The following is a 22836-nucleotide window of genomic DNA, read 5'->3' as shown; positions in this document are numbered from 1 at the left end:
ATCTGAGTTCAATCCCCAGCATCCCATATGGTCTCCTGAGCCTTACAGGAGCAATTTTTTAGTGCAGAGCCAGGAGAGTAGTCCCTGAGCACTGCCCAGTGTGGCCCAAAAACAAGAAGAAGAAAAATATTAAAAATATTAAAAATATAAGAATTAGAGTAGGAGTTCAGTGGGCAGAAGTTTGGTTTGTAATTCAGATGACATGGTTGGATCACCTGAGCACTGTACAGAGTTTTTCCTGAACACAGAACCAGAAGTAAACCCTGAACAATTGCTGTGTATGGCCCCCCTCAAGTATAAGAAACTAAAAATAAAAAGAGAAGTGTAATGAGTTATAGCTAGTTTAATTGTAAGTCTCAAAATTAAATGAAAAACTATGCAGACTTCTAAGGGTTAGACAAAAATTAATATCCCATGATCAATAGCCTTTCTATATTTGAATAGCAACTAAAGGTAAATAATACTGGCCTTTATTTTTCAAAATAGAAAAAAATTGGAAACCCTATGATAAAGATGATAGAGCTACTACTATCAGTCCTAATTTCCCTAAATAAACAGAGTTCCACTCACCTTGCAAACAAGATAACCTTGATTGAGGTGGTTAGAGGAAAAGGGAAGTAGAACATTTATATGTATTTACTTATATATAAATAAGCCAAAAAATGGGCATACAAATTTCAAGAGCACTGAGATCCATGAAGAAAAATGGGGAGAAAATGATAGTGCATGTGAACTTCTAATTGAAGTATCAGGGTTTATATTTATATTTATATTTATATAAAAGTTATGTATAATGTCCTCTCTAGAATAATTAATAAGTTAAAAAATTTATTAATGCAGAGATATGTATTAGAAAGCCCAGTAATATATTAATAGAGTTTTAGAAACAGACAAGCTAATCCTAAAGTTATAGAAAAAATTAACAAAAAATTACTAGGAATAGTTGAAAGTAGCATATAATAAGAGATAATAAGCACTGTACTAATTTAATTTTTAATGGAGACTCCACTTAGTTGTGCTCAAGGCTTACTCCTAGCTCTGTGCTCAGTGGTCACTCCTGGCAGGTTTTGGGAGAAACACATGTGGTGCAGGGATAGAAGCCCAAGTTGTCTGCATGCAAGAAGAATGCCTTTATCCACTGTAATATCTCTCCAGTCCCTTCTTTCTTTATTCAATTAAACAATATTAAAAGTGCTTGGTTAATACCAGGCATAGCTACAGGTATAAGGCTAATGACAATATTTATTGCAATAAGGGACCTCTAGTTAAAAGAACAAAATAAAAATATCTATTCATATTTATCCATATATAATATTATAAATACAATATAAAATAATGTCAAATAATATATACTACTAAAAAGCAGAATAAATCACAGAACTTAAGGCACAGTGGCATTGGCACACAGATATACTTTGATCAGAAGAACAGAACAGAGTCCAAAAATAGACCCATAGAAATCAATGTACTACTTGATGAAGATGGCATTACCTGTTAGTACAGAAAAGATATTAATGTAGAAATAATACTGGGACAGTGTCAGTCATCTACAAACAAAATTAATTTCTCATATTATCCATACCCCAAAACATAGTAATTAAGGATCATTTAAATACACCTAAAATACTCCATAAAAGAACTACAAGAATGATTAGATAATTAAATTTTAAAAACTAAGGATTGCCAATTCTTAGAAAAATGACATAAAAGTAAAAATATAAATAAAGTTCACCTGCTTATATTTCTAAGAAGAAAGTTGGGAAACATGTAGCTCCTTACATGAGTCAAAACTATTATCTAACCCTTTAACATACTTCTTCCTTTCAGTGTCCCCTTAAACCTAAATTTTGAGCATTTGAAGGGAACTTACAAGAAAAATAATAAGATCTAATTTTAAATTTAATTTTGTTTCTTAAACTACTTCATCTGTAACTTCCAAGATCTTGCATCTTTATTCTTAATTTTATTTATTTAAAACAACTTAATTACATACTCATGATTGTGTTTGGGGTTTCAGTCATGTAAAGAACACGCACCCATCACCAGTGCAACATTTCCCATCACGCAATGTCCCAAATCTCCCTCCTCCCCACCCAATCTCCGCCTGTACTCTAGACAGGCTTTCTATAATCCCTCGTACATTTCTTATTATTAGGATAGTTCAAACCGTAGTTTATTTCTCTAACTAAACTCATCCCTGTTTGTGGTGAGCTTCATGAGGTGAGCTGGAACTTCCAGCTCTTTTTCTCTTTTGTGTCTGAAAGTTATTATTGCAAGAATGTCTTTCATTTTTCTTAAAACCCATAGATCAGTGAGACCATTCTGCGTCTTTCTCTCTCTCTGACTTATTTCACTCAGCATAATAGATTTCATGTACATCCATGTCTAGGAAAATTTCATGACTTCATCTCTCCTGACAGCTGCATAATATTTCATTGTGTATATGTACCACCATTTCTTTAGCCATTCATCTGTTGAAGGGTATCTTGGTTGTTTCCAGAGTCTTGCTACGGTAAATAGTGCTGCAATGAATATAGGTGTAAGGAAGAAATTTTTGTATTGTAATTTTGTGTTTCTAGGGTATATTCCTAGGAATGGTATAGCTGGGTCGTATGGGAGCTCGATTTCCAGTTTTTGGAGGAATCTCCATATTGCTTTCCATAAAGGTTGAACTAGAAGGCATTCCCACTGGCAGTGGATAAGAGTTCCTTTCTCTCCACATCCCCACCAACACTGCTTGTTCTCATTCTTTGGGATGTGTGCCAATCTCTGGGGTGTGAGGTGGTACCTCATAGTTGTTTTGATTTGCATCTCCCTGATGATTAGTGATGTGGAGCATTTTTTCATGTGTCTTTTGGCCATTTGTATTTCTTCTTTGTCAAAGTGTCTGTCTATCTCTTCTCCCCATTTTTTGATGGGATTAGATGTTTTTTTCTTGTAAATTTCTGCCAGTGCCTTGTATATTTTGGAGATTAGCCCCTTGTCTGATGGGTACTGGGTAATAGTTTCTGCTACTCAGCAGGGGGCTCTTGTATCCTGGGCGCTATTTCTTTTGAGGTGCAGAAGCTTCTCAGTTTAATATATTCCCATCTGTTAATCTCTGCTTTCACTGGCTTGGAGAGTTCAGTTTCCTCCTTGAAGATGCCTTTAGTCTCAAAGTCCTGGAGTGTTTTTACCTACGTGTTGTTCTATATATCTTATGGTTTCGGTCTGATATCGAGGTCTTTCATCCATTTGGATTTAACCCTCGTATATGATGTTAGCTGGGGGTCTAAGTTCAATTTTTTGCAAGTGGCTAGCCAGTTGTGCCAACACCACTTGCTGAAGAGGCTTTCTTTGCTCCATTTAGGATTTCTTGATCCTTTATCAAAAATTAGGTGATTTTATGTCTGGGGAACATTCTCTGAGTATTCAAGCCTATTCCACTGATCTGAGGGTCTGTCTTTATTCCAATACCATGCTGTTTTGATAACTATTGCTTTGTAGTAAAGTTTAAAGTTGGGGAAAGTAATTCCTCCAATATTCTTTTTTCCCAATAATTGCTTTAGCTATTCTAGGGTGATTATTGTTCTAAATGAATTTCAAAAGTGCCTGATCCACTTCTTTGAAGAATGTCATGGGTATCTTTAGAGGGATCACATTAAATCTGTACAATACTTTGAAAAGTATTGCCATTTTAATTATGTTAATCCTGCCAATCCATGAGCAGGGTATGTGCTTCCCTTTCCGCGTGTCCTTTCTTAATTTTGGAGCAGAGTTTTATAGTTTTCTTGCTTGATCATTTCCTTTAAGGCTTTTTTCCAATTTCTTCTGCTGTTTGGAGTTGTTATTCATCTCATCTTCCAGTGTACTAATTCTCTCCTCAGCTGCTGTTAACCCATGGGAAAGCTCAACCATATTTTTCTTCATTTCATATACTGAGTTTTTCAGACCTGTTATTTGACCTGAAATTTCAATTTGTTTTCTGAATTTTATCTTCATATTCTCTTGATTCTTATTAGTGTTTTCTTCTATACTTTCTTTTAGTTCTTTGAACATATTCCATATTGCGACTCTAAACTCCTTATCTGAGAGACTGACTAGTTGGTTGGTCATGTTCAAGTCATCAGAGTTGCCATTGTCATTCTCTATGCCTGGCGCTGGCCTGCGTTGTTTCCCCATTGTCACACTTGTATTGTGGTTTTTTTTCGTAGTGCGATTGTATTCACTGGCTAAATGATGTGCACGGCTGCGAAGTGAAGCAGAGTAGCCGCGTTCCTCTGGCTCCTCTCTTTCTGGGCGTGTAAACTCACTTCCAGCGAAGGCTCCAGGGAAGGCGAGCCATCCGGCAGATGAGCCACACACAGGATGAAATCAGGCCGAAAATGGAGCACAGCACAGAAGGCAGATAGGGGTGCTGGCATCTGAGTTCCAGCAGAGTTCAGTGGCTTTCCCTTTCTGGGCATGTAAGCTCACCTCCACGGAAGGCGAGAGCCGTCTGCAGATGAGCCACACACAGGATAAAATCTGGCCGAAAATGGAGCACAGCACAGAAGACAGGCAGATAGGGGTGCTGGCATCTGAGTTCCAGCAGAGTTCCTCAATTCTGTCTCTCACTCTGAAGCAGGCAGGATCACTGGCAGGAACACTGATGAAATCCAGTCTCAGGCAGCTGGAAACCGCATGGCCTAAGATGGCTTCTGTGCGCTTCTGACTTCCAGCAGAAACCAGTGACTCCCATATGCCAGCTGCAAGGCCTTCATGTGCCATAGGTTTCACCATAAGTTCTCCATCACGGCCCTCATTAAAGACCATTGAAACATATTTCAGAGTATGCAAAAGCAAAGTGGGTTATTCCAAGAGCTCTGGGCTCCAGGAACAGCCATGTGTACTAAACCGGAAAGTCAAGATCTTGCATCTTTTCATTCTTCATTTCTGAAAAAGTTACACTATCTAACGTTACTGCTTTAGTTAAGAATGGAGGAAGGGGGCCGGGAAGGGTGGCGCTAGAGGGTAAGGTTGTCTGCCTTACAAGCGCTAGCCAAGGAGGACGACCCGCGGTTTGGATCCCCCTGCGTCCATATGGTCCCCCCAAGAGCCAGAGCGATTTCTGAGCACATAGGCCAGGAGTAACACCCTGACGTCAAACAGGGTTGTGGCCCAAAAACCAAAAAAAAAAAAACAAACAAACAAAAAAAAAAAAGAATGGAGGAAGAAATAAAAGTAGATGTGCACAGTGAATCTTATTATTTTTTACCAAAAGCTCTCCTGAAAAACATTTCAAAAGGATGTGATTCAGTTCTATACCAATAATCATTTGGAATAAAATAATTTATTATAATTTAATAGTTTTTGGAATAAATGTACAAGTAAACAAACAAATACCCATGGAGGTCAACAATTTATACTGTTTGGCTGAAGTAGTAGTAGTTTGGTCATAATTGAAGCTTATTTTATAGTGTTCGTAGGGCCTATAAGATGACTTTTCTGCTTTAGAATTTAATTAACTATTGAATGAAAGATATAGTCTTAACCTTCAGCAGAATAGGCATGGGCTTATTCCAGATGGCAGAAGTGGAGTTCCAATACAAGAAGAAATGAAAATACAAGGACCTTTTCAGTCTTAAACATGGAATGGCACATCACCAAGTTTACTTTATTCTACTGTCAAGGCAAATTACAAAGTCAGGATAGATTCCATGAATTAGAGACAGAGATTCCATCTGTGGACTGGAAGGGTTTGATAAACGGTCATATGTTAAGGAGTATGCTTTCAGAAAGGAATAAATAAATATTTGAGGCAATTTTTCACAACCAATCTACAGTAGTTAGCATACATTTTCCATCTACTATTTTTTTCTTAGAATAATAAGGTGATGGCTTAAAATATAACAACAGATATTAAAACTATAAGAGCAAAAATACTATGATAAAAATGGTAAAGAATGATATGCCCAGACTGAAACTTTCTTCTCCTAGACTTTTTTATTGTATGAGGACAAAAAACTCTAACAATTCAATATTAAAATTAGATCGAACATATGATCCAGCAGCTTATTCCTATGTATTTATCCAAAAAAACAAAGACTAATTTGTTTTGCATGCACATCTATGTTCACTGCTATTCACAGTATCCAAGAAGAAACAGCCTAAGTTTTGACAACATAGAAATAAATTAGAAAATGTGCTATATATACCCAATGAAATTCTATTTGTCAACAAATAAGTAGAACTGGAGGTGGTTATGCTAAGTGAATTAAGCCAGAATTAAAGGATAAAAATCAGAAACTCATATGTTAGATATAAAAATACGAAGAAAGGGGACTGTCTAAATTAATAACAACAAAAGCAAAGATTCAGACCAAACAGCTTTGCTTACCTACAGGAGTAAAGTTAAGGCAGGATCTAACAAGAAAAGAGGTCCAATAGTCTAGCATGGAAAAATTTTGATAACTTGGTGGTGGATGTAGTATGATAACATATACATTGAAGAGGAGTGAAACTGTAACTCTAAAATACAGACAGCCCTGTATATAACATGTTCAAACTACCTCTATCTGTGGATGTCTTTCTTGTTATCTTTAAATATTTAAACATCTTAAATAAATATTTAAAAACACTATTTAAATTATTGCAGTGGATTTTACTATTGTTTCATGTCAGTTGCAAAAATGTAAACATTTCATAAGCTACTGGGCAAAAAATTTAATTTTCTGTGATAATTTTTTTCTTGGAATATTTGTAAACTCTGAAATGCCTACTTTTCAAGCAGGGGTATGATGGCATTCCTTCCTCCAGACTACAGTTCTTTTACCTAGAACTACTTGATATGGTTGCAGCACACAACCTGTGTTTGTGTTTCCTATCTTCTCTTTGTGAATTAAATCTACCATTAATCTACCATTTCTTTGCATCAATTTACTATTATATTTCTCTTTCAGTGTTCAGACTTGGTACCATAACCAAGATGGCTAAGGCTTATGCCTGGCTCTGTGCTTAGAGATCACTCCAGACAGTGCTTATAAACCATGTAAACTGCTGGGGATGGAACCATTTAGAAGGCAACACTCTCATTGTACCATCTCTTCAGCTTCCAACTCACTATTCTTAGGTAAAGTTTGGTTATCAGTTCATTGTTGCAAGTCAGCCCCTGAAGAGGTTGACTGATCGAGGGATGGAGGATGAATGAGGTCTTTCCCCTCCAGCTCGGAGCACGAGTCTGCCACCCTGTTCAGCCAGCCATTCTGAGGTGAAGTGGTGGGTAAACAGCTCTCAGACAGTCAGGCTTGTGGAAATATTAGCTTTATTCAGTGGACAAGACTGAAGTCCAAAGCCTCAGCATCAGTTCCAGCCAAAAGCCACTCGCCTTCCACACAGACCCTTGTTTTCATCCCCCAGAATTAGGTACCACCCAATGGTGGGATCAGATACCACCCAGTGGTGGAAGCAGAATCAGGTACTACCCTAGGGTGGGGGCAGAATGCAGGTCACACCCTAGGGTAAGGCACAATCATGATCAGGGTAGGGTCAGTAACATAATAATCCCATAAAATGTATACATACACAACAGTTCATGATCCAAATACTTCTACTCTGATAATTGTTGAACATTTATCTTTATTTTATTTTATTTTATTTTATTTATTTTGGTTTTGGGTGTTGAATTAATTAATTAACGATGGGGCTGGATGGCGGTGGATGGAGGCCTTTGTGCTTAGGCCCCAGCCACGTGGCTTTATCCCCCATCCAGCTGGCAAGTTCCAGGCCCAGGTAGTCGGCGTAATCAAGACTCACTCACAGGCAGGCTTCAGGAAGAATCATCTTTATTTATGCCCTAGCCACCACAGGTGTGTGGCCTATGTCAACCTTTTAAGCATTCAGCTATATTTTGCTAGCCCTGCATCTTATCTCCTGTTAGCCATCTTCCCTTTGGGCTCCATGCGGCCCAAAGATCCAAAAGCCAGGAAGCCAAGCCGGGCCAAGAGAGAAACGGCAAAAGGGCCGAATCCCCTGGCTCAGAGGTTTATCTATCCTTTTCCAGACCCCTCCCAGAAATGGGAGGTCTTGCAGGTAGTTACACCTATTATCCGGTTCCCAAGACCCCTCCCAGATATGGGTGGGTCTTAGGGTACACCACATTGGGCCATACTCAGTGATGCTCAGGAGTTACTCCTGGCTATGTGCTCAGAAATGGCTCCTGGCTTGGGGGACCATATTTGATGCCAGGGATCGAACCCAGGTTTGTCTGGGTCAGCCACCTGCAAGGCAAATGCCCTACCACTGCACTATCACTCTGGCCCCGAATATTTATCTTTAAATACACCTTATTCCCAGCATGATTCAGATTATATCATCTTTTCTCCACAACAGACCACTCAATTAATTTAACTCCTATTTATATTAGCAATACCCAAATAAAGAAAATTTGTTATTTTTCCTTATTTCCCCATAGGCTTGCATCACTCACCTTTCAACATTTTTCCTTTATGATTTATCCTTTAAATATTCCTTAAGTATGTTTTCCAAGTTCTGTCAAGATGAATATTGTTCTGTGGAGGCCTTAGAAAGATGTGTTTGAGGATCTGCTACCATTCCTAGCTGCTTCCGATTATATCCCAGTCAAATCCATTCTCCACACAGCTGCCAGGGTGATCTATTTAAAATGCAAATAAGACCATGTCATCTCCCTGCTGAAAGCCATTTAATGGCACTCTCAGCTATGGGATAAAGTTCAAGTTCTTTAATAGAACATATAACAACCAACATAATCAGTCTCCTGCCTACCTTTCCAGTTTTAACTTGAAAATTCATTTTTCATCTACAGCAAAATGTGACACTCTCCTATCCAGCATCCTCATCTGCCATTTATTTCTTATTTTCTGTGTAGAATAAATCTTTTTACAGACCAATTTTAAGCTAAATCCTTACTTCTCAAAGGCAACATCCTAAATACTTTATCCTTTGTCAGGATTTTAGGTACATTCAGTGGAAAACAAGTGGGCTTATTTAAGATGACCTCATTTAATGAACATTGGATCACTTAAGTCATATTTCCTGAGGGCATTGTACCATTTGCCACTTCTACCAAAATTATAGCATTTCCAGCTAAACTGCATCCTTAGCAATACTTTATATTAGTGACTAAAAAACAAATAGAAAGCAATAGCACTCTGCCTATGATGAGATAGTTCTACATGCCCACTCAAAGGAGTATGCTACTGAAGTTTCTGTTTTGTTTTGTTTTTAATTCCTAAATCTTTGGAATTTCCTAAGTGACACAATAAAGTCCCCCCCCTTTCTTTTTTGGTTTTTGGGTCACATCCAGTGACGCTCAGAGGTTACTCCTGGCTATGCGCTCAGAAATCACTCCTGGCTTAGGGGAGCATATGGGACACCAGGGATCGAACTGTGGTCTGTCCTAGGTTAGCTCATGCAAGGCAGATGCTCTACTGCTCGTGCTATTGCTCCAGCCCCAACCAAGTTCCTTTTTAATATTAATAGGTGATTTTAGTCATCATGAGTTACACAATTACAAAGTCGTTGATGCTTGAATTTTATTTATAGCATGTTCCAACACCCATCCCTTCACTAGTTAACAGTTACCACCACCGATGTCCCTAGTTTCATTCCTGACCCCATGTGGTTCAAATTTCATGTCATGATTAAAGATGTAAAAAGTTTTCATCTGCTTATTGAACATCTATAAAACATTTTTTGTAAAGTATATTTCCATGGAAAATATTGCTTTTTTTTTTTAAATTTAGTGTTGCCAATTGTTCCATGCATGCTTGCTTCAGTCTTTTACTAACAATCTAGCCAGAAAATATGACTACCCTTTCTTCCTCTGCTTTCAAACATTTTTAACAAGTGACAGTTTGAAGAAGTATTGGCTTTCTTCCTTAACTAGTAAGGCCTCTGGGACCTAGTGTTAACAAGGAAAATGAAAAGAAGAATTTTGCAAGTTATTCATTTGGTATAAACCGTGACAGATACTGCTTCATTCTTACCTCTTATTTGTCCCTGAAACCATATTTCTGACACTGGGAGAACAAACACCACATAGAATGTATGAGAGCCCTGCTGAGTGTGATTTCTCATTGGCACGTTGAGTTTCTAAGAGGCCATTTGTTACGGAGGACAGCTGTTTGAGAGACAGAGGGTAAAGGTAGAGCCAGCAAGCATAGTAGTACTGTTCCACTGACTGGTTTTGTTTCTTCCCTGTGAAAAGAGTTGTCTTGTAAGAAGTACTGGGGAGAAGACTTTTAGAATGATGAATAAGATTATCAGTAAATCCACAGATGGTGAAGCTGGGGAGATTGGCAACACAAGATTCACAAACAGAAAAAGATAAATATCAAGAGTTTTTGTTCCAACGAGAGAGAAAATAATTTTCTACCCCACTATGGAAAGAGTCCAATGCAATCAAATTACTACCAGGTGGCTGGCTGATAACCCAGTCAACCAAAGCCTCAGGCTGCTCATTGCTCCAGGACTCAGCTGTGGTGATGGCCAGGTCAACCTTGGCAGAGGAAAGTCTTCAGGCTGGCATACTCAGTGCTGACATACTTGGGATGTAACCCCCTGTTTATGTAAACTATTTGAGACTTTAGGATTTGTTCAAACCTGTTTTCTTATATAATAGCTGTGTTTATCTATGCAGTCTTTCTGGACATGTAAAATGGTGTCCAGAGGTTCATGAAATAAGGCACATTACAGATGCCTTAATTATGTTTCATGGTTAGGTAGTTAGTCTATTAAAGCCCATCGCAAAGCAGTGGCTATTTCTATAAATTACTATAGTTATTTGTGTAAGAAGGGAGACCTTAACTCATTATTAAAATTTTTAATATAAAATATTTATTTAAGGGGCTGAGAGATAGCATGAAGGTAGGGCATTTGCCTTGCATGTGGAAGGACGGTAGTTCAAATCCCAGCATCCCATATGGTCCCCCAAGCCTGCCAGGAGTGATTTCTGAGCATAGAGCCAGAAGTGATCCCTGAGTGCTGCTGGGTGTGACCCCCAAAAATTATTTAAGCACTATGACTACAAGCATGATTGTAGTTGAATTTCAGTCATAAACAGAAACAGAACACCTCCCCTTCACCAGTACAATATTTCCACCACCAATGCCTCACCCTCCCAACCCCTTTCTGTATTCGAGACAGGCATTTTACTTCTCTCACTCATTAAGATTGTTATTAAACGTTTTCAATTTTTATATGTTGGTTTGCTTTTAATATTGAATTTATAGAGATTATCTTCTGGGCCCTAAGTACAAAAACTGGATTATAGACCAAACTTTTCTTCTATAATTGTAGGTTGGATCAGCATAAACAGTTATGCTGTGAACTTCAAAATTCAGAGCCCGATAACATTTTAAGTTGTTTGTTTTGAGTTTTATTTTTGTTTGGCTGGTTTTGTTTTTCAAGCTACACTCAGCAGTGCTCAGAACTAACTCTTCGCTCTGCACTTAGGGATTGCTCCTTGAGGTGCTTAGATAGCCATATATCATATGTCATGCTTACTATTAAACCGGGGTCATCTATAAGCAAAGCAGACAACACAGTTTATATTTGGGCTTTGAGAATGATGGAGATAAAGACTGGAACAATGTTTTTTCCAATTTAGAATGTCCTATAAGACCTCAAACTACTGAATCCTACAAACTTTACTGTGGTAGCACAAGCATTTTCATGGGAAATAGTTCCGGTTTTTATATATCTGTGTACCTACCTTATTACAATGCCTACAAATTTAGGAACTTCAATGTAGGGACTAGCTTCAGTGTAGGAACTAACTAGCTGATGTTTTCTGTTGATAATGGGATTAATTAACAAGGGCCATAGGACTTATTAGTAAAGATCTGAAGAACTAAAATAGCTTTGAGCCCATATGGTAAGTCTGCTCTGTTCAGTACAGGATAAAGCAACGTGTTTCTGGTATTCTCTCTTTTTGGGATAGAGCAGTAAGTGCTCTATTTATATCTGTGCTTCTTAAATTTTAAGCATACATTAGAGTCACCTAAAAACATGAGGCAACACCTCTGGAATTTCTGAAAAAGTGAATCCAGATTAAATGGAAATGTGAGAGTCCCCATAAATACTTTAGAACTTTAGCTCACTAACTTCTTTCAGTAAAATATTGTTGCTTTTGGTTTATAATTTTGACACAAATCAGGAAATTGATATGGCATGCCTACCAATTGCCGAGGAAACTTCTTCATGAACACATATTCAGGAACAAGACATGTACAGTCACATTAATATACAAAAACCTGGGCAAATGTACACATTTATTATCTGACAATACATAACTACTAGACAAGTGAGTCATGTTAGGTCCTCAAAATTAATCAAATAGCTAAAAATATGGGGCCGGTGAGGTGGCGCTAGAGGTAAGGTGTCTGCCTTGCAAGTGCTAGCCAAGGAAAGACCACGGTTCGGTCCCCCAGCGTCCCATATGGTCCCCCCAAGCCAGAGGCAATTTCTGAGCACTTAGCCAGGAGTAACCCATGAGCATCAAACGGGTGTGGCCCCCAAAACAAAAAAAAATAGCTAAAAAAATTTTAAAAAATAGCTAAAAAATCAACATAACAATCAAAATACTTATACATTTTTCCTGTTTCTACATCATAGGTACCCTGGAAAAATGGAGCTTAAGAATTTTAGAGAAATAGAGAAAAAAGCTAATACAAACGTGTGTTGTTATCTCAAGTAACAATTGAACCATGTTATTTTTAATTAATCCATTTGCATTGCTTCCACCTTTTCAGCATTGGTATTCTGAATGATATGTATGTTTTTTGATACAAATATGCAAGTACATCAAGTGAGTTATCAGTCTTTTTAAATTTTAGACATTCTAAGAAGTTTCTCAAGGTTTCAATTTGATATAACTATACTTCTTAACAAAATTTATTTGCTTACTTATATTTATTTAGTTAGATATTCTGTTTTATAAAGTATCTGTTTCAATTTTTTACACAGATTTCTTTTTCCTTGCCTATTCTATATTACTTATTTAGAATTAGGAGTTCATTTAGAATTAGGAGTTTATTTTACATCTTTTTCCAAATACATTCATGGGAAATAACTTTCCCCACAACTTGCTTTTTATCTTTTAATGTGTTTTAGAAAATTTTCATTTTAATATAATCCAAATTATTTATCTTTATTTTGATTTTGGAGGACCCACCTGGTTGTGTTCAAAACTTATTTCTACCTCTGCACTCAGGGATCACTCCTGGCAGGTCTTGGAGAACCATATAGGGTACTGGGGACTAAGTCTAGGTCAGCTGTGTGCAAGACAAGATCCCTGCCCAATGTCCCAATGTAATTTATTTATTTTTTTTAGCAGGCTGTACCATATTTTTATTAATACATGGAAAAATAAAAAAGAGCTTTTCTTTTCAGACTTTTCCTCAGCTTCCTTCCAGGTTCCAACATTATTCCTGATCATATGCACCCTGTGGCCAGCCAGAAAAATAACCTCTAAAGAAGATACACCTCGAGTCGCCATCCCTACAAACATTCAATAGATCACTATTTTAAACACTCTGATACTCCAGCATTCTTTTTTTTTAATTTTATGTGCTTATTTATATACTACAAGAGATAAAATGTGATATTCTGACATAATATATTTATACAGTATGACATATATATTTATACAGTATGACAAAATACATTTATACAGTATGATCTATTTTTAAAATATTCATTATTTAGAAATGAATACCCACTGGTATGATCAAAATAAAAATTATATTAAAAAAAAAAAGAACAGGACATTCCCTTCACCAGTGCACCATTCCCATCACCAATTTCCCCAATCTCACTCACTGACTTTATATGAGACAGGCATTCCACTTTTCTCACTCATTAACATTGTATGATATTCTTCTATTTTCCATGTGCAGATTAATTCTTTTGTTTATGAATAATATATTTATGAAGTTAACTAAAACAGCATTAAAAAGAAGAGGGGAAATTACAATATAAAGTATAGATACAAATGAATAAATTTTTCTAAATTTCTAAATAATGAATATTTTAAAAATAGATCATACTGTATAAATGTATTTTGTCATACTGTATAAATATATATGTCATACTGTATAAATATATTATGTTGTAATTTAAATGATTAATTCCTTGCTTTGAGTTATTTCTTTTTCTCTTTATGTTTTTATTTGTTAATCTTTTATTGATTATTAACTAACCAAAAGTAGATTATAGAAACAGCTCTATGTCTTAAAAAGTATATATTATTCCCTATATCTTCTACTAGTGCTTCATAATAGTCCCACCACCAAATGACCCTCTATCGACTACTCTCATTTCTAATTTCCCACTTGCATTCTGGTGATCACTATAGTTTTCACCAAAATGATTTTGGTTTTTTTTTTTGGTCTTTAAATTTTTTTTAATTTTAAACACTGTGATTTACAACGTTACTAATGGTAGGCTTCATCATACTGACTGAGGTTAGTCCAGTGGTGTCTGTAAGCCAGTTCTCAAGCCCAGTCTTGTGGAACAGGGTAGAATTCTTATTTCAGAAAGTGCCTTTCCTTTAGCCTTAATATGAGCATTGATGCAGGGTGGGATATTGTATAAACCACTCTACACCTCAGCCCAATTCAAAGGTGGGAGTGGCAGTGTTCTTTTCCAAGGAGTCACTTCAAGAGACAGAAAGAAAACAAAAAGATCCTGAGTTGACATAACTTCAAAAGTTTAGGGTCTGAGAACAAAATGTATGGTGTTTTTATTTGTTTTTGTTTTTTTTTTATTTTGATCATATTGGCTTACATATCTTTCACAGTAGTATTTTAGGTACATATTAACATTGAATCAGGGGAATACCCATCACCAAATTTGTCCTCCCCTCATCCCCTCTCCCTTCCTGCAACTATATCCCCCATCCTACTCCCCAGGCTGCTAGAGTAAATGTTCCCCTCTTTGTCTAGCTTACTATTAGTGATCATATATCTGTTTGGTCCTGGTACCCTCCCTTGTTTCCCCCTCTATTGAGAGGTGGAGCTCAATAATTTGAGTTATGTGGTTTTGTTTGAAGGAAAGAAAAGCAATAGATTGGGGTACAAAATAAGAAATAAAAAAAAGAATTCCAGGGCTGGAGAGGTGGCGCTAGAGGTAAGGTGTCTACTTGCAAGCACTAGCCAAGGAAGGACAGCGGTTCAATTCCCTGGTGTCCCATATGGTCCCCCCAAGCCAGGGGCAATTTCTGAGCATTTAGCCAGGAGTAACCCCTGAGCATCAAATGGGTGTGGCCCAAAAAACTAAATAAATAAATAAATAATAAAAAGAAGAAGTCAAATACGCTGAAAATGGGCGGAGTCCTTCTAGAGGCTTTCAACCTCAGTTTGAGAGAGGATGTGAAAAAGGTAATTGAAACACCACAACAATACAGAAAGAAATATCAAATTAAATATCCAGTGAGCACTACAGAAATAAAGACAAGCACCACACAGTAGTCTCGGTTCTGAAATCAAACCATGCTGGAGTACAAAAAGAAAGAGAAAATAAAAAAAAAATAAAATTGGAAACATCAACTTCAATATCTACACCAAAATAAAGACATCAGTAAAAATCAATCAATAAATTTATATGTGGAAAAATGTTTATTTTTTGCTTTTTTTTTCTTTTTCTCCCTGCGTAGGCACAGTAACTACTGGGGATATTATAGAGGGAATTCCCTTGGCCTAGGAGATACAGGGTTTTTCCACCTCTGAAGTATACTGTCATGGGATTAACTATAGACTTTTTGCATGATCATTTACACTCCCCTCGGTGCTTTTTTTTTTTTTTTTTTCTGCTTCGTCATGGATGGTAAAATCGGACCTCTGAATCTAGAGATCTTGGTATCTGTACAGCTCAAGGAATGGAGCTTATGGTGAAGTCTTTCTTTGTGTTTCTAGCAGTTCTGCTTCTTCGGTGTCATTTTAATCCATCTCTGTAGTTGGTGGTCTTGGTCATTACATTGCTCCTATGATGGAGCCTGGGATTAGAGTCTTATGTTATGCTTCCCGAAGACCCGTTCAGTTGCGATTGTCTCAGTCAGACCTCTGAAATTGGAGATCTTGTCTGTTGAACAGATCGTAGACCCAAAACTAGACTAGTGCTTTTTGTTGTTGTTGTTGTTGTTGCTGGTCCCGGGGTGCATACTGTCCAGTCCTAGTTGTAACAACCAATCATCTGTATATAGAGATCTTGGCTTTTGCACAGATCAAAGAGTGACATATCTTCTGATTTTGTCTTATCGTTGGCTGGTGAGGAAGGACAACTTGCTCTTGGATCAAGTTGTTCCCATTTTTTTGTTGCCAGGTTATCAATTTAGAACTAGCGAATGTTGGTGTCAGAGCATTATGGATGCCCTGGAGGGGATTTGGCTCCTGGAGCTGTTGTGGAGAATTCTGTCTTTTCTATGTCTGGTATCCAAGAGTGAGGGCTGGACAGTCAGTGCTTAATTCCCTGGGGTCTAAGATGGTTCCACATGGCATACGTTCAGGGTGGGAGATGCCCCTGTGTTGTAAAAAAGTATAAGTTCTTATCCCTAGTAGATAAGAGCTTGTTTTTACACATAAAATTTCCCCCTTTTTTAATATGCCTTTGCAGGAAGAAGTGGTGTTACATTAGATTGCTGGTGGATTTGGGGGTGGAGAGAGAAGAAACCAGACACAGGACAAAAACTAAAAATATATATGTTCACACATATCTAAAAAATTTTTTCTTTTTTAAAAAAGAAAGATTAAATAAAAGACATGATTAAAGGAATAAAGTGGGGCCGGGAAAGATAGCGTGGAGGCAAGGTGTCTGTCCTTCCTGCAGAAAGACTGTGGCTCAAATCCCGGCATCCCACATGGTCCCCTGTGCCCACCAGAGGCGATCTCCGAGCATAGAGCCAGGAGCACCCTCCAAGTGCCGCCAATTGTGACCTCCCAAAAAATCACAAATCAAATCAAAAACCAAAAACCAAACAAAGAAAAAAACGAAACAAAACAAAAACAAAACAAAAACGATCAAGAAGAAAAAAAAAACAAAGAAAAAGGGAAAAAGTGATACAGGAGATTACATTTGGGGAAAAACGGGATAAGAGGTAGTGTTATATAGCTCTCTACTTATCATGAAAGTATAGGCTTCCCCCATTGTCTTTTGAGATTTCCTTGTGGGGTGTGGGCTCCAGGCAGGGAGGTACCAAGATGATTTTTTAAATAATTCTTTTTTTCTACCTCAATTTTTGCATATAGAAAAGCCTTAGATGCTTGTATGTTGATTCTGCTACTTTACTATATATGTCTATAGTTCCTAGGAGCTTTCTGTGGAAGCTTTAGAGTTTTCTAAGTATGTCATCAGCAAATAGAGTTTTATTTATTTTCTGATCTGAATGCTTTTAGTATATTTTTTTCAAAACTAACTGCTATAATAATTTTTAAAATTAGAAGTTTTCTTATTTTGTTTCTAGGCCACATCTGGCAGTGCTCAGGGGTTATTTTTGTCTCTGTGCTCGGGGGACCATCTGGGATACTAGGGACCAAACACAGGTTGAATACATGCAAGACACGTGCTTTATTTACTGTATTCTTGTTCTGGGTTCCCAAAATAAAAAGTTTTCAAAAATCTACATAGAAAGAAATACCTTTTAAAATTTAATCTGATTTTCATAATGATTATTTGCTGACCGTTTTTTGTATATGCATCTGGTGTGCTTCTTTTATTTCCCTGAAGGTGGGATAGGGACATTCTTGTTGGAATTTTTGTTTCTATAGCCTTGATGGGCAGAGAGAAGGGGTGGAGAATATTTAGAACTTTGTGTCTTTACAGTGTTACTAGAGGCTGGAACAAGGGACCATTCTAGAATTCTCTCTTAAAGAGGACTCTAAGTTTTGCTTCTGGGTTGAGTTTGCCAATGGTAATAGTGACAGTCCATCAGTGCTGTACATCCCTTCACCAATTTCCCCCTCTAATCCACCTTCAGATTTTCTAGTTATGTGAGCCTCAAGCTGTGCTCTGGTCTTTCTGTGTTCTAGAACTTTCTGATGGGCTTTATCACAAACATTTTCTTGTTAGTGTATATCCCCAAGTCTCTTTTTTCATCTTCTTTAAGACATTTTTGCCCACTCTAATTTTATGAAAATCTCTATGTTATCTTTTAGAAAGTTTCCTTTGGCTTTCTAAACTATAAATGGACTTTTATTTTGTACATAGTATATAGAGAAAGGACAATTATATCTCCATAATAGATGTACATGTATATGTGTGTAAGAAATTGACAACATAGGCTTTTCTGCACCTTATTGGTCCCACCCAATAAGGTGGAGCCACAGGAGGGTGGTCACTCTGCTTTGCTCCACTGCCACATGCATCTCCTAGCCCTTGAACCCCACCACACACACAGTAAAAGCCACACTAAAAGGGTGTCAATGGGAGAAAACAACACAGGACAACAGCATGTATAGAGAATGAAGATGGCAGCTCTAATGACCCAGAAAGTATCAAGCACACAATTAGCCTCTCAGATAAGAAGTTTTAGAGTAGAAATGTGGAGGATGCTCAGAGAACTCAAAGAAAGCATAGATCAAGCTGAACAGACCACAAAGGTAGAACTAAGAAAATTCCAAACTGAAATAATTAACTGAAAAACTCAGTAGATGAAATGAAACCTCAATGGAAAGCTTCTCCAACAGAGTAACAGCATCTGAGGAGGACGGGGTCAGTGAACCAGAGGATGAGATGCAAAACAACTCCATACATCAGAAGAGATTGGAAAAGAACCTTAAAGCAAATGATCAGACAATGAATAAACTACTCAAAGAATGTGAACAGATGAAAATAGAAGTTTTTGATAAATTCAACAGAAACAACAGGGGGATCATTGGAGTACCAGAGACTGAGGAAGAGAATAATAAAAGAAGAGGTGAAGGAAGAGTGAGAAGAGAAAGAGGAGGAAGAGGAGTAAGAAGAGGAAGAAGAAAAAGGGGAAGAAGAAGAAAAGAAGGAAGAAAAAGAGGACGAAGAAGAGGAAGAAGATGAGGTGGAAGAGAAAGAAGAGAAAGTAGTAGAAAGAAGAAGAGAAGAAAAAGATGAGAAAGGAGGAGAGGGAAGCTAGGAATGTGGTTCAATTTGTAGAGCAGATGACTTATAAGTGTCAATACCTAGATTTGATCCCAGATGATCTCATGTTCATGCTGTAATATTCTCACAAAGTGTATGAATTGGTGTATATCTGTATGTATAAAAATATGTCATATACTATGCATGCTCACATCTAATAAAGCAGCTGTAAAAAATTTTAAAAAATAAAAATTCTCTAAAAAAATTATACAAAAATATACAAAAAGAAATTGACAATATAATTTCAATGAATTGATTCATTGAAAGAGAATTATTTACTGTATAGTCTTATAGTAGCTCTTTTAATCATGAATAATAGTAGGTCTCTTTTTAGTCTTCTGCTGCTGCTATATTACTCTATTTTTGCCATATCACATGGTATCAATATCATATTTATAATGAATCCTGATATCTGAAATTTGATATCTAGATTTACCATCATTCAAATTCAAAAATAATTTTAGTTTCCCTTTATCAAATCTTTCTACTATAACTACCAGAATTTCTTATTCATAGAAATAAAAATTGTATTTCTACATATATTATGTCTGATTCAGAAACTGTAAATTAACTTCCATGAGAAATGGCTAAGGGCAGCAGAACCTGAGAACTGGTCTATAGAACTGAGCTGAGCATGGTGTGTTCCAGGAGTCAATGAGATGATGGGAAACCTTGAGATCATGGTGAAGGAAAGGCACTAGTGAGGGAAATGGTGGTATAGGAATGTTGCATGCATGAAATATCATTAGTAGTGTTGTAATTCATGTTGTTCCCTCCCCAAAGTTTAAAAATTTAAATAATATCCTCCTCTTTACCCTTCTCCTGCTTTTAAAGGAACAAAGCATCAAGAATAGGCTTAAGTATCATTTCCACTGTTTTGTGTCTGATCATTAAATCAACCCCAGATCATTCAACATTCTGCCTTAGGGAAATTCTGTTCAATTCTGTGTGAATTCAGTCCATCAGTTCAGATAAGTTCAGCAAGCTTTTGGCAGTTAGTTTAGGGAACTGGACACTTTAATTTTTTTCTATTTAGGCATCAGTGAAAAAAAAATCTCAAAACTTAAAAAATTGTGAAAAATAACACTCTGGACTTGGGGTTCTCTCATTTTGGCTGATTGTTTAATGGATATTTCATGGGTATTTTGATGTTATCTGTATAGTGACAACTTTGAGAAATTGTCACTCCAAGATTCATCCTGAAAAAGGCAGTAAGTAAGATGGCAAGGTCACCTATTCCTACTGTACTTTGGGTAAGATGAATTTAAAGTGGTCCCTGAGAGTAAGAATGAACTAGCTTTTCCAGTCTGGAAAGACTGGAAAGGGTGGGTCAGCATAAGGATAAATTTGTTTGTGTGTATGTCTCTTTCTGACTCCATTTACTTTTCAAGTGATTGTTACTTTAAAAAAAAAAACTCATAAAGCTTTGGCAGATTAGGCAATGGCACCATCTCACTGGACTCAAGTCCATGGCAATATTCCCACTAGAGAACTAGAAACAGGGCCTCTTAGGAGGTTGCATCTCCCCTTCAGGCAGAAAAGCAGAGCTGATGAAAGCTCCACATAGATCCTGGAACTCTGAAACACCAACATCCCTTTTCACTGTGTAGCTAACTTCAAAATAGCAGCATTCAATGAGCTTCTTGATCTCTCATGGCCTTAAGGTTACTGCTGATTTGATTTAAGCTGGTGCCTTCTGCCAGCAAATATAGGGCTCCTTTGACCTCAGACTTAGGAACTATTGCATCAGTGTGCTCCAAATTCATGGATTTACATAAACAAAAGCTGCATCCTTTTGAAAGATGAAGAGTCAAGGCTTGAAGCCTTTAGGTATTCCCAACGGAAAACCTTCTTTTCACTTGTCAACCTAACTCCAGGGCAGGAGAAACAAAGCTTTGACAGTTCTTTCAACAGAAACAATGAGAAAGAAAAAATGACTAAGAAAGGATTAGAAAGAAGCAATTTAGTTGTTATCCTCATAGCAAGCCTCTCTGAATATTAAAGATGACACCTAAATTGAGATTTTGATTAATGTCATTAGTAAGAAAATGTTTTCTATCTTCAATTTATTTTTTCAACTCTGGAAAAATAACTGATCATTTTTCTTTAACATTTATAGCTCCCTACACATGAAAATATGCATTCAAAACAATTATTTTAAATTGGATAAGGTATTCTCTATTGTTTATTTCTCTGAATATTTGTATTTTCTTTTGTTGTTTCAACATCATTTCTTTCATCCTCTATCACTGCATCTTCAGGATAATGGAAAGGTCTTTCCTATATTCAACCATAACATCCCATTATACTGTTTTGTATATTCACACTGATAACACTCTATTGCACTTTTCTAATTTCTTATCTATTCAACCTTCTAAAGGCAATCATGTCTATTCTGGTGCTGTAATTATCACCCACTCAAGGACTTGATAATAGTAGTAGGTGTTCAAAGATGGAAGCTAGATAAATTATAATTCATAATTTATTATTTTGGCACAAGTGGTAGGACATTTGCGTTACTCACACTAACTAGGACAGACTGCTGTTCAAATCTCCCAGCATCCCATGTAGACCCCCAAGCCAGGAGTGATTTCTGAGCACATAACCAGAGTAACCCTGAGCATTACCGGTGTGTGGCCCAAAAAACAACACCAAAAAACAGACAAAAAAAAAAACCAAAAACAAAGGAAGCACCCATATTCTAGCATCATTATCTGTTTCCGTTGTAACTTTTTCTGGAATTTCAGTTCTCAGCTCAGAGACCACAATTTACACTTATGATTCCTGGGTCAACTAAACACCATATAACAGATAATAAAGCTCATTAAATTTTTTGTTTGTTTGTTTGTTATTGTTGTTTTTGGGTCACACCCGGCATTGCTCAGGAGTTAATTCTGGCTCCATGCTCAGAAATCACTCCTGGCAGACTCAGGGGACCATATGAGATGCCGGGATTCAAACCAATGACCTTCTACATGAAAGGCAAAGGCCTTACCTCCATGCTATCTCTCCAGCCCCGCTCATTGAATTTTTTTTGTCCCCCAATTCACAATACAGATTAGGCAAAGGGCCTGTGTTGAGGTGTATATGGGGTGCATTTACTGTACCTCCTCTTTCAATACAGTCAGTGTAAAGAACACAGCCTGTGGTAAGAATTGGGAGGCCTTTTCTTATCTTTTCTTTTTTTTTGATTTTTATATATAATCCTTCACCAGTGCAACATTCCCATGACCAATATCCCAAGTGTCCTTCCTCCCCACCCACACCAGCCTGTACTCTAGACAGCTCATTGAATTTTGAAGTGTATGTATTAATGGCTGAACATTGAACTGGGTTCACCAATTCAGTTCACACTTAAGATATTTCCCAAATTTATTTCTTCCCTCTACCCACTATACTTCTCGTTATACTTCTGTTAATATACTTCCATCTCCATACTGAAATCTGCTAATGGGCTCCCAAAACTCAGAAGTCATATGTGCCTTTAAGAAAGGATAGGTGTTGGAATATTGTATGATTGAATTCAACCATCAACCATCAACAACTTTCATTAGGTAATCTTTCTGGCTTTCATGTCCTCAGCAGGGGTCCCCTTTTTAAACAGAGGGCCAGTTCACTGTCCCTCAGACCATTGGAGGGTCTGACTATAGTAAAAACAAAACTTATGAACGAATTCTTATGCACACTGCATATATCTTATTTTGCAATGAAGAAACAAAACAGATACAA

The 22836-nt window shown here is 37.0% G+C and overlaps 1 non-coding gene across 1 annotated transcript; it reads right to left on the bottom strand.

Moving 5' to 3' along the window:
- Positions 1–22139: 22139 nt before the first annotated feature.
- LOC126025455 (small nucleolar RNA SNORA51) lies at positions 22140–22272 on the bottom strand. The gene has a single exon (XR_007501459.1). It is a non-coding gene; the product is annotated as a small nucleolar RNA SNORA51 (small nucleolar RNA).
- Positions 22273–22836: the final 564 nt, after the last annotated feature.

This window comes from Suncus etruscus, chromosome 12 (assembly GCF_024139225.1).
Source record: "Suncus etruscus isolate mSunEtr1 chromosome 12, mSunEtr1.pri.cur, whole genome shotgun sequence".
Lineage (NCBI taxonomy): Eukaryota > Metazoa > Chordata > Mammalia > Eulipotyphla > Soricidae > Suncus > Suncus etruscus.
This window is presented reverse-complemented; position numbering and strand designations above follow the sequence as displayed.